At 46.6% G+C, this 17,500-nt stretch overlaps 1 long non-coding RNA gene across 1 annotated transcript in view; it reads left to right on the top strand.

Moving 5' to 3' along the window:
• Nucleotides 1–17,500, top strand: part of LOC134067264 (uncharacterized) — a 30,134-nt gene that overhangs the window by 2,299 nt on the left and 10,335 nt on the right. Inside the window, exon 3 of the long non-coding RNA XR_009936492.1 lies at nt 3,621–3,688. This is a non-coding gene — a long non-coding RNA (uncharacterized LOC134067264). The remainder of the gene's footprint in view (nt 1–3,620; nt 3,689–17,500) is intronic.

The raw sequence follows: 17,500 nt of genomic DNA, 5'->3' as shown, positions 1-17,500 counted from the left end.
AGCGGTTCATCAACTCGTAACAGGGTGAATGGCACTTCTGCTTTCACTTCGCAGCCCTCTATCGGCTATAACCACACTATGTAACTTTACGAGGTGGGGTAGTGTATCTGTAGTTCGATTAAATGAGACATCAGAAACTACAAATTTGACTTGCTTCAATGTCGCAATACATCATACTTACATAAAACCATGCAAAATATTCTACCTTGTCTGTTATTTGCTGGATAAACAAATAGCGTGTGTGCGACAGAGGAAAAGTGTTTTAGTGTTGCTTTAATGAAAACATGTATCCTTGAACTATGCGTGACTAATTTCCGAAAACCGAATAAAACCTAATTATGTTCACGTACGGTACTTCTTAAATGACAGGCACTCAGTTAGACCTACACACCACCCCTGTAATATCATTAAAGACCAGTGTAATCAATATGAAGTATTCAAATCACTGAATATTTTAAGCTATAAGTAATTATGCAGATCCTAAAATGCTATAAATTGTTAACAAAATGTATACAAATTCTGAATTCAAAATATGAAATAGAAACAAGACGAGCCATTTTCTGTGTGTGCGAAGGGTTTGAGCAGAGACTAGGATTGCCACTGCTGTGAATGATCTGTATCCTGCTTAAGGCAATAAGGTTTTCAAGGAAATGTCATAGTGCTCCTAAAATTTTTTCTGTGCTCCTCATTTAGGAGCACCTGTGCTCCTAGAGAAAAAGCTAAGATTACAGCCCTGATTGTAGCAATTCCTCTGTTTTAGCAATGAATATGCAATATAAGTGGTAATAATCAGTTAATAGTTGTACGCTTCATGGTATTGAAGGACATGTACCAACGGATAGTGAATGTGTGATTTCCTGGAGGATGGCGCCCATCACATTGTCAGAGAGGGGCTGGCCGGTCCCCTGCTCCGCCCCTCCAGTGGCGGTGGCCAAAGGCCATTCCAATCCCTGTTGGTGGTTTGACTTCACACCCCACTGGCCCAGGAGCTGATCCAGGTCTGAATGAGGGGAATGAAGCTGCACAAAACCTGATCAGTCGTGGGCAGGGGGACAGGGGAGAATCCTCCGGGCCAGCCTATTTGACTTAGATGCTCCATTTGTGTTCTCCCTGATCCCATGCTCTTTGTGTACATTGTAATGAGTGTTCCCGTAATCCGCGGATTTTCTTGGGGGCTAACACCCCCTCCGCCACAACACACACACACACACACACACACACACACACACACACAGACACACACACTCCCACCATCCCAAAAGCCAACCTAGCCAACCCTCTTCTTCTGCTCTCCTAAACAGAGTCCCCGTCGAAGGGGACCAGGGGGAAACAGTGGGTGATGGGGCGAAGAGCAACAATGACCCGTCTCTCAAGAGAACCTTCCATTGCAGCCTCGTTGGTGTCTCTCTCCGATAGAGCTAGTAACCATCTTTAATCCTATTAGTTCTGCCCAACAAAGGTGAAATCTGCAGCAGGCAGGCAGACAGGCAGGCCAAGGGGAGAGAGAGCTTGCCTCTAGCGTTGATTGTGGGGGTTGTGGGGTGGGGGCGGGTGGGGTGGGGTGGGGTGGGATGTAGCCATAGTTCAACAGTAACACCCATCCATTAAGTGGTGAGACAGGAGGAACGGAAGAAATGACAAGACAAAAAAAGACCCACCAACAAACCGTGTCATTGTTTGGTCGGGGGGGGGCAGGGGGGTGTCAAAAGAGCTGGACCACCAGTCCAGCAGTGGAGAGCGTCTACAAAGTGAGCTCATTCCAACGTGGACTTGCCCCGGACGTAACAGGCCCTGGCATTATTGACGGACGAGCACAATAAATTTGCGGCCCCGGCGAAGGCACAGGAAGTGGAGCCGCGGTGCCTTGTGGGCGTTGGTACCTCAGGGTCGTCTCACAAAAGCCCGGGGAGGCCGGGAGGCCTCAATGCCCCTTTGTTTGGGGTGCGATTATGGGGCGCGGCGTGGCCAAGTGTGCTGGTGGTCCGTCCCGTTGCCCTCTCCCCAGCCCTCAGTGTTAAAGTCCCCCATTGTGACCGCCGAGGCGAGAGGGGGGGGGGGGGGGGGTCGCGAGAGGCGATGGGATCTGTACAGACAGAAAAGTGTTCTTTAGCCAAACAAGGCAGGATATGACTCTTTAAGGGCCACGGGCGTGAATGGACAGCGCCGCCACCCGAAGACAGCCCCGTGCTCTGTGTGTGTGGGACAACAGTGAGCGCTGGCGCGCTAGGTGTGCTCTATTCGGTGCCCTGTTCCCAGACTCAACAGCATTGTGTCTAGGGCCGCTTCCCTTGTCCTCACTCCCCCTGCAAGCGCACGCCGATCTGAGGAGAAAAGATGCCATCAAATGATAATAGCTTCTGCACAGTGGAATGCCTGGTGGAGTCTGTAAGGCTCCCAGAGAGACTCAGGTTTAGTTAGTGAAAAGAAATACTGTTTGAATTTCCATTTAGCGTTGCAATGTTAGTTGTTTTTGATAATTACATAGTTATTGACATATTATTAGGCTATCTTACATGTTTTAAAACATTGTGGTGGGTTTTTGTAGCTACTTTTCTTTGCTCCTACAATGTAGGGCTACTCGGCTACGTTTAGTTTGTTTTTGTCATCGTGAGGAGAAGTTGGCGCTACATGTTTAAGAGTCTCTTTGCAAAGCTATTTAGTGTCTATTGGATGACATTTTGGATTGACCTTTAGTGTTATTATATTGATACATTCTGCATGGTGCTTTGATGTTCCCTTCCCCCCCGGTGAGAGATGTCTCTCTCTGGCAAGGGAACGGTAGGCCTCTCTTTTGGGTCCAACGCGAGACAAGCCTCGGGCAGCGGATTGTCAGTTAAGGATGATAGGCTTTTCCTTTCTTCCTCTTTTCCCTTTTTTTTTTAATCTCATCTGTGTGTTCTGAGGGTGTTCAGGATGTTAACCAGCATTTATGCATTTATGTATGGGGTGTGACCTTTAGCGTAATGAGTCCAGCACATAGCCGTTAACCTCAAGCCGATTCTAAAATGTCCTCTGCCTCGGTGTCTCTCAGGGAGAGAGAGAGAGAGACACTCACACAGGAGAAGGAGAAGGAGAGTGGGGAAGAGGAGAGAGTCGGTAGAGTGGCTGTTCTCTTTTACTGAGCACCTTGAGCCAGGCGCTAATCAAAATAACAGAGTAATGGTTTAGCCAGATGATGAAGATGACATGGCAACGATACTCATTTCGACGCGGTAATGATGCCGATTAAGTCACTGAGTCGTCAAGGAAAGGAAAATGGCAGAAAATGAAATGAGGTATTGCAGAACTTTCAAGAAGGCCGCGTTTTTTTTTCTTCTTTTTTATCACCAAGATGACTGCATGGTACCGTTTGCAATTTAGTCTCACATAATTAACTCTAGACACTCGCTCATTACAACTCACGTGAGATACCTCTGAGTTCTGTGTCATTTTCATGCTTTTAATATTCCCTCTTTCTCCCGGTAGCTTTGTCTCCATGTTTGCCTTCGGTAGATCAGTGAGGAAATGGGAAATTATGCACCTTTATTCACTGTTCACAGACTGTCTTAAGTGTTGGTGCACACAGGCATCCTGAAGCAAAGGTATCTTGATAATCCCTGTTTCTTCTCTCTCTCTCTCAGGATTCTCTGCCTTGCCAGTCAGTCAGTGTGTGTAGCCTACCTCCACTGCATTGCAGTCCTTTCCCTCTGTAAGTATTTCTCAAAAGAGTCCTAAATGTGTGCACACCGTGATACGTGCGGTGTAATGAAAGGCAGAGATATAGTAAGTATTTGGTGGTAAAAAAAGAAAGAGGAAGAGAGAGAGAGAGAGAGACAGAGAGAGAGAGCGAGAGAGAAAGAGAGAGAGAGAGAGAGAGAAAGAGAGAGAGAGAAAGAAATAAGAGTGTGCTCGTGTGAAAGAATGTGCTCGCTTCGGTCACAGAGACACCCACAGACTGAAGTCACCCACTGCAACAAAAGACATGAATCCTGACCGGTTAAGACGGCAGATCTTACCAGGCCAATTGTGCGTGCAGAATTGACCAGCAATATTGACTGTGACCTTCTGGCTATGGGTACATGATAAGCACTTATCTGTGGGCCCTGCCACTGAGCACTCCTCTCAGTAGCTTCTCCATGTGGTTTATATCCTGTGGAATCATGCCTGCACAATGGACACAAAGAGAAGGAAATAAGCACTACGTACCGCACACACACACACACACACACACACACACACCTCAACAATGCTTCACCCTCTATTCGCACATACATAATTACCTCTTTCTCTGCTCTTGCGAACTGTGCATCCTCGACACAAACAAGCGCTTCTTATTTGTGGCTGTTTATATTTCCGCTGGGTGTTGCTGGCAGAGGTGTAAAAAGCGATGGCTTCAACTTACATTCAACGACTGGTTCTTTCGTTCTGTGTTTTTTTTTCTCTCCCCCCCCCCCTCCCCCCTTTCAGTAGCCCGATTACATGCGGTGGTTTTGTCACACGCAGAGCTGTTGCATTGTATGACAGATACAGCAGGGGAAGCTGATAGCAGTCGCAGCTAGCGAGGGATCAGCTATTATAGTGGAAAGTACTGAGTTTCAGCGGCAGACGGCATTCCAGTAGGTCAGAAAGTGTACTTGACAGGAAATATGCATACTGAGTGGCTACTTCTGCCGCTTTTCATTTGCATTGTGTATTGATTTTTTGGGGGGCCCATTTAATCTAATATTATGTGTGGGTCCTTGGCAGCTTTCAGCTTTCCTGAGAGCGCTGGTTACATGGGGAGCTTAATGATAATTGCACGAGTCGAGGCAAAACCAGGTAGATTTCATCCTAGTGCACACACGCCCACGTCCCTTTGTCGACCCCCTCTTCTCATTCTCTCTCTTTCTCTCACTCGACCATTCTCTCTCTGCCCCCTCCTCTCTCTCTCTCTCTCTCTCTCTCTCTCTCTCTGTCTCTCTTTCTCTCACACCGTCCAACTCTCCATAACACATATGCTTGCAAATGCTTTATATGCATAATGCTTTGAAGCCCATGAAAGAGTCCTCACTATTAAAATTTCCATTCACCAAATGTATGGCGATAAAGTAGCTTGGATTTTTGCAGTTTTTCCTCTCTCTCTCTCTCTCTCTCTCTCTGCAGATTTCTCACTGACGGTGTATCGGTAAAACATAATTAACCTCAAAAGGTTACAGTCAAAGTGTCACATCCGTGTTGGACATAACAGGAATAGGATGTGAAACCCTCCAAAAAATGTGACATTCTAATTTGCAAAAGATTACCGATTCTGCGTTCAAATCCACCACAGAATCTCCGAGCCCATGCTGAGAATTCCTGGCTGCCGTCCCACACCGCGAGCTCCTAGCTTGAAATGTCAGCTGCAAAGAAAGACATCAAATCTAGCCGTGATCCCGTGGGATTCTGGCTAACGCTATTATCGTTGTGCTTCTCTGCACTGCATTGGCCCTCCCCTCTTGTTAAAAAATGGCAAATATGTACCGTCCCCATAATAATGTGATGGCTATCGGAGCACATGCATAGAAAATGACTTGAGCACACCTCCAAAACATACAAAATCCTATTATGACCGTGGACATGCTTGCCTGTTTCCCGATACAGCAGATTAAGCTGTCACAGACAGGCAAACGATAAGCTGCTGTTTGGTCTACAAATGAACAGTAATTAAGGCCATAAGCTGCCAACTACAGCCACATACAACCCCAGCCACAACCAAACACCATTTCCATTCACACACACACACACACACACACACACAGGTTTGTGTAGTAAACGCAGGTTTGTGATTCAGGTGTTTTGCGCAGAAACGTAAAAAATACTTCAGTCCTCATTTGCTGTTGTGTTTGTTTACTTGTTTTTTCTTTGTCAATCTCCCTCTTGTGTGTGTGTGTGTGTGTGTGTGTGTGTGTGTGTGTGTGTGTGTGTGTGTGTGTGTGCGCGCAGTTCTGCTGATGTCCGTTCGTTTAGCAGAAGCAGGCGGGAATGAACAGTGACTGCGGCGGCCCCGCAGAGGGAGCTTAATTTCCAGAGTTGTTTGGGTCTTGAGCAACCAACAGACATGCTCAAACATTAATGAGCTTAACAAAGAGGCACGGCGAGATATTTAGTGAGCTCTACAAACATTTGTGGGGCTTAATGCTGCAAGGGTAGAGGACCACTTAGAAAGAGAAAGTGTGGCCTTATGGACAGATGCCTGTCACACACCAAGGCACCCACACCCCCACACACACACCAAATGAACTCAGACTAGCCTCTCTTTCTCTATATTTATGTGTGTGTGTGTGTGTGTGTAGGTGTGTGTGTGTGTGTGTGTGTGTCTGTGTGTGTGTGTGTGTGTGTGTGTGTGTGTGTGTTTGCGTGTGTTTGTCTCTCTCTCTCTCTCGCTATTTCTCTCTCTCTCTCTCTGTGTGGACGTGTGTGGATGTGTGTATCAGATGTTTAGTTCTCGTGCGTAGCCGGAGCTGTCACTCTGTCTATCAGTGTGTGAATGTATTTCCAGGTGGAGTGCAACCATCTCACCTCACCACTCCCTCTGTTTCCAGCATCTTTGACTTAAAAATTCAAATGTGCCACTTGTTTTGATCATCTAAGAGGACCTCTTTGTGGTGCGTTTTAACCTCTATTAGTCAGGATTACTGGGGACAGAGGCACACTGGCATTTCGTAAGTGTCACCGTGACAGCACTTGGTGCCGGAATGCTCGCCTGTCACCGACAAGCTTTATCGGCAAGCTTTTCTCCTCCTGCAAGGATGGACTAATAAGCCTAGAAATTACAATTGCCTCCCTGCTGAATCCCTGATAGGCGGAAATAATGATATCAGTGCCCTGCTAATCTTCTTGGCTAGTCGCTAGGCATCAGCCTATTGAGTCACCTGTCATACTCATGTCTGACGAGGTGAACTTAATCTCTATTTCCGTAATGACAATGGGGCTATTTGAATGCAACGAATGATATTTGTCAAAGTTTTCTCTTTTTTTTGTCTACCTCGACAAGCCAACTGAACATCTTCTGTCAGAAATATCTGAATCCCCTGTCATTGCTTAAAAATGGGCTGTGATAGGAGGCACCCTGACATTCCAGATTGTCATAGTTTCAAAAGACAGTGTGGTCAGTGCTCCTTTCATGATGAGCTTTGTGTAACCAGGAAGTGATTGTGAGAGTAAAGCATGTCAACATCATGTCCTCTGTTCATTATTCCTGGCAGCCATCTGCTAAAAACAACTTGTGTAACTTCCCCAACACCTCAGGAATAATCAGCAAGCAAATTTAACCACTTAAAGCTAAACACCCTTGGCACTGAGGTGTGTGTGCATGTGTGTGTGTGTGTGTGTGTGTGTGTGTGTTGGGGGGGTGACAGCAATTTCTGCCACAAACTAACACAACCTTGACATACAGACATTCGAGAAAAAAAAAAAAAAAATCACCATATTTTCCAATATGTGCGACAAAGACTTCACCTTGTCAACAGGAAGCTCTCAAATTCGGCACATGGCGAGGTGCCGCTGCATCAGAAGTCGCTTCTCGCTGGAATCGGCGCGTGTAATTTCAGCCCGACTCATTTTCCTGTGCCATTAGAGCCGTGTTGAAACATGCCGCGCGCTGCACTCTCACCTCCTTGAGGGGATTTGCAATTCCAATCAGGTGTCAGTCAACTAGATTTGTTTGATTAAGGACTATGTGGGATTTAGAAGCAGTATGATATTCCCTGCCATGCTAGTGGCTCCTCCAGCCAAAATAACATAGGCTATATATGTTGGCTAATATATTGCCATGTAAGAGCAAAGAGCCACTGATCAAAAGCTTGTCTGAGACATGCAATTTAAAAAAAAAAAGGAAAGCAAAGCAAAGCCACAACCTTGCCATAGTCTTGTGCCGTGGACCTCATCTCACAAGTGCAAGCCTTCACCAAAACCTTGAGAGACAATAGATGACCATGATGGGTCGGAGCGGAAACGAAAGCTTCAAGAAAGACAGAAAGACAGAAAGAAGGGAAAAAATGAGGAGGGGGCGGGGTTGTTGAGGGGAGGCAAGCATGGCATCGACTGAGGAAGAAAATAAATTTCAAAAGCTATACTTCAAAATTAAAGCGTCGTCCAAGGCCAACTGTGGATGGATACTTCTGATGACTATACGCGTTCCACTCTCCAGAATCCCCCCTTCTCTTTTAAAGACAAGGTGCTGTTGGTAGGGAGGGGGGCGTTTGCATTGTTCTGTCATATCTAAAGTGCTGAGCAGAAATAGATTGACCCAAACGACAAAGAGAGAAGCGCGGGGGCCGTTTAACTAAATGCTCTGGAGTGGCCCCCCGACAGAAGAGACTTTCCATTTACAGATGAGCACCAAACCGCCCGCACCGCTTGACAGATTATCCCGGCAACATTTTTTTTCCACACAAACCCCCCCCCCCCCCCCCCCCCCCCTCCACCACCACCACCACCCACCACCACCATCACCACCACCATCACCACCCCCCTCGACGGTTTCTTTCATTTGTTCTGATGAATAAAATTAAACAGTGCTGTTGGAGGAGCCCATTGTGTGAATGAGACTAGGGGGGACGTGTGGGGGGTGGTGGGGGGGGGGGGGGGGGGGAGAGGAGAGAGGAGGCAGACACAAAGGCAATCGCTCCATTTAAAAAGATGAGAGTTATGTCTTTCTCCTCATCGCATGGCCACACGGGGTCAACGTCCATTCAAACCCCTCCGCCCTGAGCGTACACTAATACACCAAGATATGTGCAGACATACCGGACGCCGGACACTGTTTCCAAGAAACTGTAGCATGTTTGTATGGACAGGACACATGTATTTCAGCCCACGTCTTTGTGCTGCTCTTTCTACTTCTCATCAAGGTTCATCTTTGCTCTCTCAATAGAGGAAGGAGGTCTGGAAGAAGGATGTGTTTTCTGTGTTTCCCACAAGGTTCTTTTTTTCGGATCCAGCATCGATGGTCTTCGACAGAAACTCTGTCATTAGATAAATGACCGCTTCCTAAGGCTGTCGGATTAGCTTCGACATGGCAATCAGCATTGCCCGCGTTTATGTTCACAGACCAGACGAGGAGAGACAAAGGTTGTTATAGGACCATATATGGGCTGAAGCACACCATTTTTGTCCTTCAACATGTTCTTGGACAAGCACGGCAAATGGTTGCTGTTACCCTGTGTCATAAAATGGGCAGGTTTTTCAATCCAGCACCTTATTTAACGCGCGTTAGCTGTTTATCGGATTCGGGAAGATATTGACAGCTCTTGAGGTAATGGCCGCACTGAGACAACCATAAGCCATTGGCCTTGGCTATCAGAAGACGCTCCCATTGTGGAGCAATGCGCTCTCTATAGTTTCTAGTCCCGTTCATTTGGCCTTGGCTTAATGCACTCTCCTGCTGCCTACATGGCAAGGCTGTCTACTGTACAGCTGCCATGGCTAGGTGTTCGTCGGGCAAACGCCGTGTTTGAAAAGCTGAGACCTTCACAGGGAGGGAAGCGGAGAATGCCGTCTGTCAGAGCCGTTCTGTACTGGTGGTGCGAAAAGAATAAAATGGGACTAGTGCTGCCTATCGCAGTCTATATTGCTATATCGCTCCCATTTCCCCTCCATTACAAACGCAGTTGCACTGTGTTTATGATTGTCAAATAGTCAGATGTAGCACTCTGATGTAGCAAATTATTCCTATATTAGAATGTATTTGGGCTGCATTAGGGGCTATGCACAGATTACGGAAAGGTAAAATATAACTTCAAGACTTAAACGTAAAAACGTAAACGTAAAATGAAACGAAAACGTAAAATTTACTAATATATGTACATGCAGTATATATACAAAAACATTCACTTGTGGGTGTCTGTTTATTTCAAGAGGGATGTTTAAAACAAAGTGATACTTTTACTTTAATACCTCATCTGTCAAAAATAAGCTAAGGCCTCAGTTTAAATGATGGTGACAACAAAAACAAGAGCATGAAAAAAAAACGGATACCTTTTCACCCTTTCCAGGAACACAAGGGCAGCCTCTCCTAATTAATCGCACAACTGTGACTTTCCTCGCTATGGAAATAATGCATATGCATGTTGACATTGCCTTCTGCACAGCTGAAATGTAGGCTGCGCACGTCTCCCCTCAAGTAGGAATTAGTGGAAGGCGAGTGAGGTCAAAATCATGCCATCATAAACACCCCCACACTCGCAAAAACACACGTTCACACACGTACACACACACACACACACACACACAGACCTAGGCCTTGTTTAATGTGAGGGTACCACCTTCTCCAGTGAGCGCTGATTTCGTTTCATTTCAGGTGTCATGGTGTGGACCCAACACTAAACAAGTGTCCTGTGTATTTAAAAAAAAAATGCACACACGCTCACACACACACACACACACACACACACACAAACACAAATTAATGGTGGAGCGCTGAAAGGTTTGTGTCTGTGGAGTGTCTGGTATTGCGTGTCGTCTGATTCCAAATGAGGTGAGCTTGTCAGATAAACACAGAGACGAGTCACAGCTGTACATGAGTCTTTTCCATAAAGTGCCCACCAAAAACATTTGCCATACTGATGGCCTGGTTAGGCATATTCAATATTTCACCCTGAATGAGTATGACTTCTTTTATGCTCCAATTTGAAATCTGTTCAGCGTCACCCTAAAAAGAGTATTATTCCTTTTCCTGGAGTCAGTCGTACTAATGAGAGTGGTTAAGAACATCATTATATTTTAAGTATCGTTCGGGTGTTCACAGCAGGGAATGTAAGAAATCGCTGTTATAATCTGTTCTGCCTTCTCACATTCAAAGTGACAGCAGTGGCTGTCGCTTTAATGTCAGGAAATCATTAGTGTGGGAGATTCTCTTTTGGTGTAACGGTGAAGAGAGAGAAAAAAAATAAATAGTAATGAAGACGCATTAACTTTGGGTAATTTGGTTGTTCTTCAGCTCGAGTTTCGGTAGCGTTGATATTTGGTTTTATTTGCCTTGATGTCTCCTCAGAAGTAGTTTGCTGCTTGAACAAAGGGGCCGGCGTATGTTAAGTGCTTTTGAAATGGCGAGCTTTCCAGGCTCCGAGGCTGCGCCTGATGAAAGGGTGTGAAATACAATGTGGCAATCGATTTCACAATCTCCCCCTGGTGCTCCACCAATGGAGAGCCGGGCGAGGCTGCCCAGACGCCAGCGCGCGGCGGCACGCATGTCTGTACATTAAACACACTCACTATGAAGGAGCGGGGGGAGGATCCACGCCAGCTTTGTTAAGCCTGCTTAATTAATGCATGTTTCAGCCTGGATAAGAGGTAGCCGGGGCGGCGGGCGAAAAATTTGATGGATTTGAAAAAAATTCGCCGGATTATTGAAATGTTATCACTGGAGTTGCACATTCACAGCTACAGCTGCACAAAGGCAGGCCCAGGCTCTTGTATTCCTATAACGACAAAAAAAGGAAAAAAAAGGAAAAGGAAAAAGAGTGAAAGTGGATGCCGTCATTGTTAATCTTGTTGTGTGCTCGAGATGCGGAGGGCAAAAAAAGAAAACACGGGGAAAAAAAGCAAAAGAAAAAGAAGACGCTGAACGCAGCTCGATCTTGTGCCATTGTGTCTCGTCCCCGTGAATGGCGGTCGTGGCAGATGATCCGCGCGTCGGTGTCATCATCCCTCACATAAGTTACTGTCTCCACTTTGTCATGAGGCTGCATTGTCGCTTGTGCGCCCCTGTTCTTCCTGAGCGCGAGGTTGTCGGAATATAAATGGCATCCCCTGCCACGGTGCCGCCACAAAAGGGCCACACATGCGGAGCGGATGGGGACGCAGGGAAGTGGGAACGGAAGGGCTGGGCTGGGCAGGGCTGGTCCGCGCGGGGCCGCTAGGAGCTGTCTGTGCCATCTGGGGGGACAGGGAGTAACAGGATGTGCACACAATGAAATTAAAAAGCCTTTTATTTCACCACCCCCTGTGATTAATGGCGGTGATATCCGTCAAGCCGTTTTACCATATTTAACACAACCCTAGCAGTATGCAGCTGTTGTATTCTCTCCCTGTAAAGCAACAGAGTGAGTGGGGAATTGTATGTGTGCGTCTGTGAGAGGGAGAGAGGGGGAGAGAGAGAGAGAGAGAGAGGGAGAGAAAGAGCGAGAGATAGGGAGGGGAGAGAGAAAGGAGCAATATTCATATCTGAATTCTGTGATATTAAGCTTTCGCTGCAATTTCTTTTTTTTTTTGTTTCACATAGGGACGAAATTGATGTCCACCCATAAACATAACAGCTTCCCTTAACAAGGCTGTCTGAAATGATAATAACAAAACAAGCCCCTTCGCATTTAAACTCCCGTCTCTAATTAACTGGTTTATTCTTCCAAACGGCGCCGGAGCATCTCCGTCGATGGGCCCGTTGTCCTGCCGAACACATAGCTAAATAAGATGCGTGAGGGAGTCAATTAGCCAAGACCCATCCAAAGAGGGCTTATGAGACAGCTCTGCAGTGCTGGCTATTCCTCTAGATGGTGAAGGAACCTCTGATGTTGGCTACCTTCCTTGATGCTTTTTTATTTTTTTTTGGGGGGGGGGGGGGGGGTAATGCTGTGATATGTAACAATTCCTTTTTTGCAACACTAGCCAAGAACATAAACAAGCAAATGAGGGGCAAGCACTGGGCGCCAAGTCTTTTTACACATGGTCCCTTGGCACCTATTACCGGATGGGAGGGGGAATTATGCCTCGGGCCACTGCTAATGACGAGCCAGTGATGTCTTGCTCGCCGCCATTGTTTTGACTCAGATCCCTTTGTGTCCTGCTCTGTGTCACCCATTTAACGAGAGACAAAAAAGGACAAGAAACGATGTAAGTTTGTGTGTGTGTGTGTGTGTGTGTATGTGTGTGTGTGTGTGTGGTTTGTCACACCTCCTCATTCTTTGTCTTTCAGCACTTCTCCCTCGTCTGCTTCTTTTTCTGTCCTTTCCTTTTTCACGCCTTTCTCTTTATCTCTTCCGCCTCTTTTCTCTCCCTCTCTCTCTCTCTCCACTCTCTCTCTCTCTGTAGTTAGCTCATGTCTGCGTCTGGGCTTGGATCGCCGGGTCCCCTGGCATCGGGCAGGCTTTGGGTATAGACACTGGCAGGTCCTGATTTGGCGCCCGCGAGCCGAGCGCGAGAGCGAGCGAGAGCGCCAGAGTGGGCCCTGCGCAGCAGGGGTGGGCAGCGTTTGAAGCGGACACACACACACACACACACACACACACACACACACACACACACGGACCCCCCTGAGAGCTGACGGCCACGGCAGCGCCGCGGATCACAGATGTGACGGCTTTCATGTGACGGTTAACTTTCTCCTAATTAAAGTCGTCCGGCTAATTACGCAGGCGCCTCCATCTGATAGTTCCGGACGGGGTGGAAGAGAGGCGTCGGGGCCCGAGCGAGCGGGGAAAAAAAGACGACCAGATCAAAGATTTTGGGGAGCGATTGATTGGGAGGGAGGGATAGACGAGGAAAGGCTATGCATGTTTATGTCTGTTTGTGTGTGTGGGTGTGTGTGTGTGACTCTGTGTGTGTGTGTGTTGATTGGTGGAGGGGAGGTGGGGGATTTAAGGGGCATTTGTGTGCCCTGTCTGGGACTTGGGCTCACCTGGGTGCGGGAGCACAGTGATCACCCGGCTCACGGTGGCCCATCTCCTGTTAGCCCGATGCATCCCCTGAATGCGGACGCGTAATTATGAAACAGGCAGCGAGGAAAAATGACCAAAGGGAAAAAAATCCCATAATTAGTGAGGCAACTCCAAGCACAAGAAATGGAAATTAGTCACAGTGTAATAAATTAGCCTGTGCATACATTACGGGAAATGCACACCCCTGGGGCCTGGTATTAGCGGGTTTGGCCGCGCACTCTCATGTATCTAAATAAACCATTCACTCTTTGGTTATTATGTCCCCCACAAAGAGAAATCCCCCTAAACTGCCATTCTTTATAAATTGGCCACACACACAGTGGACCAGCATGGACTGCACAGAAAGTGCACTCAGTCAGACAGACAGACACACACACACACACACACACACACACACACACACAGAAACACGCACATAAAGACACGCACACAAATAGTTTTGCGTTTCCATCGCAGTGCTGAATGTCAATATTTGTGGTCGTTTGTGATAGAGTTAGGTGAATCACATCATATTCTGCTGCAATCAGAAGCAACATATTTATTTATTTATGCGTATGTGTATTTACTTATTTTAGCACGTGGTGCTATTTCCAATTTAGCACTGATTAGGATCACCTGTTCACCTGCAACTATAAGACGTAAACAAGACAAGACAGCAAATTAGAGTGATGGTGGATTTGCATGGAAATAGTACAGTGTGCCACAACGCACCACAGAATCAGACCGCTGCCACTGTCTCTGGGAAATTACAAATTAAAGGCATGAGGTAAATTGTATTTTGTCATCAAGCTTCACTGGCCATTTAGATGGGGGGCGGTGTGTGTGTGTGTGTGTGGCAGAGGCAGGGGTGGGGAGAAGGAGAAGGAGAGGTGTGTGTATGGTGTGTGGTTCTGTGTCTGTGTGTGAGTGTGAGTGTGAGTGTGTGTGTGTGTGTGTGGGGGGGGGGGGGGGGGGGGGGGGGGGTAGCCACAGACTCATGCCAGACAGAGGAGTGGCTCTTTTTGATGAGTCTTATCTGGTGCGATTATTCATACTTGTCCTTCTGCTTGAATTAAAGCAAGAGTGCTGGAGCCCGTTAAAGCCAAATACTTGAATGGCTAGTGAACTCTCACCTTCCCGCGCATCCATTTAGCTTGCAAATGAAAGCCAAGTACAGTCAGCGAGAGCCATAATGGGCCTTTCTTCGTTGCGGAGTGCGGTCATTACATACTAATTTCCTCTGGAAGCTCTTCAGGAACCGAAACACTTGGCTGGGATGCACCAGGCAACAATGCCAGCGCACAAGGTGTGTGTTCAAGGCCCACTCTTGCACACACACCACCGATGTCTTAAAGAGAACACTGTGCAGCTCACCACAATCTTTTTTTTTTCTTCTTCAAAAACGTCATTGTCATCCCTGATTTTTTTTTTCGTCTTCAAAAACGCCATTGTCATCCCTGATTGTTTTGAATTCCGCACTCTTTTTGTCTTCATGAGGACGGGGCACAATGCATTGCATTTTCGAATGTCTTGAACATGTCGAGACCAAATATGTTGGTTCTATTTCTTATCTTATGTTGAATCATACAGTATAAAGGATATACAATATACTGTATGTCTATGTTTTGACACCTATTTATTTTTGTCATTTTCCAGTCAGCAATATCCTCTTAAATATTTTGCACATTAGCAACAACCATGAAGACAGACACCATATTGTCAAATCGTGATATTTCCGTGATGCATTGTCCATCTCTCAGGCCAGACGCTAAACAGTCAGGATAGAGGGAGGGAGAGAGGACAGTGACAGCACATCCGTGGTGTCAGTTGAGCACCTGCTTTGCCACCATTATCCCCTAACCCTGCGGTTGCAGTCCGCCCTGATTACCCAACACACATCAGTTGCTGTGTGTGTGTGTGTGTGTGTGTGTGTGTGGTGGGGGGTTGTGGGCCTGATTTAATTAAGCAATTAGGCTGGGGGTTGATTAAAAGGCTTAATTAATAGAGGGAGATTTGTAATTTGGGTGGCGTACAATGAGCTACAATGCATTCCGGTCTCTAGAGCTGACTGTAAGCTTTTGTTATTGTCTTATGATGCGGGTACAGTACATTTATCCATCTAACTATGCCATTTATATATACTCGTGGACATGCATATACTGTATAGTGTGAGTGTGTACAGCGATGTCTAATTTGTATTTAATGTGATATGATAGCACTGAAATGTCTAATTTATATTTAATGTGATATGATAGCGCTGAAATGTTTATGTGAAGCTAAATGAGAAAGTTCTTCACTGAGGGAGTGCTCACTGAAAATGATATAATTTGTTATAGCTACATTGTGAAGAATATGCAAAAAAACCTGGAATCAATGCAAGACTGTGCTAGTTAGGTAAGTGTGTGTGTGTGTGTGTGTTTGTCATTGTGGAGTGTGGTCATTATAAATAGGAATGAGTTATCGCACGCGCACACACACACACACACACACACACACACACACACACACACACACACACACACACACACACACACACACACACACACACACACACACACGCACACAAACACACACAACACACACAAATCCTGTACACATTGTTTTGCAGAGAGTCTTGAAGACATCCTTGAATGTTTGTGGAGGAAAGAAGTCAGGCCTGCCACATTTGGTGGAGTGTTTCACGGCTTCAGAATCAATGTGTGCTTCGGCTGAGTGTATATTGTTTGCTGCACTTGACATGGTGCCGTGGAGCTGAGTGATGCCATTCAGGGGCCCTCCTGGTAGAAGTGCTGGTTTTTGGACACACTTCATGCGAAAAAGATCCTCTTCCTCCTCATACTCCGGCTCTCATATTTCAATAGAAGGCGGCCGTCGCCGCTTGTTATTGCGGCTAATGTTGGCGGTAAATGACTTCTGTCTTCACATCTTAAGTGTTGTGGTTGACTCCCGTTCACGCTGTTGTTCAGCGTCACCTAAAGGAGGACGGACTCGACTCGACTCGACTGTTAATAGGGCCTTCTTTGAAACGTTTGTCCCTCAGACAGACTGGAAATCACCCTGGACTGAAAGTGGGCCTGATTTAGCTTAGCTACCACTGCTGTTCATTACTGTTTCGCCTCCTATTTGATTTAACTCTGAGGCCTCCTCAACAAAACTTACGGACCAATATAATATTCAATACAATGCTATACTACTGTAATAAAATGATACAGTAAACATATAGTGTGTCTACACAATATGAAACCAATGTTATAGCTGTTGCAAACCTATCTGTTTAGCCTTTTTTTCCACCTTACTTTCTCGATTTTCACTTTCCTCCAACTTTCCCTGGCATATCATGCTGTCATGTTCTTTGATCTGTTTTTTTTCTTCTTTCTCTCTCTTTCTCCCTGTCTCTCTCTCTCTCTCTCTCTCTCTCTCTCTCTCTCTGTTGGCAGATGTCTGTGGCTGTCAGGCTGTCTCGCTGTGATTGAGACATCACTCTAATCCCTGTTTACACGCGCGCACACGCCTAGCAGCTTGTGTGTGTTCACCACACAGAATTAGGCCGTGTTCGACAACACCTGGAACCCTGCACTTGAACTAGAGCTGTCCAGGAACAAGGGATGGGTGTGTGTGTGTGTGTGTGTGTGGGGGGGGGGGGGGGTGGGGGGAGGCGAGGGTAGCGGCTCTCTGCAGTGTCTTTGTCCAGTGGCTGACCCTGCCTGAGGAGACACTGAGCCTCACACCCCCCTAAACAAAACTCCAAACTGACCGTCTCGAATAAGGACGGACGGCCACATTCCATCGTCTAGGAATGAATGTCCTCTTTTTATCCTCTGTGCCGTGACATTCCCCCCCACCCCCCACGCCTCCCGCTCTGTTTCCTC

The sequence above is a fragment of the Sardina pilchardus genome, chromosome 20, assembly GCF_963854185.1.
Source record: "Sardina pilchardus chromosome 20, fSarPil1.1, whole genome shotgun sequence".
Taxonomy (NCBI): domain Eukaryota; kingdom Metazoa; phylum Chordata; class Actinopteri; order Clupeiformes; family Clupeidae; genus Sardina; species Sardina pilchardus.
This window is presented reverse-complemented; position numbering and strand designations above follow the sequence as displayed.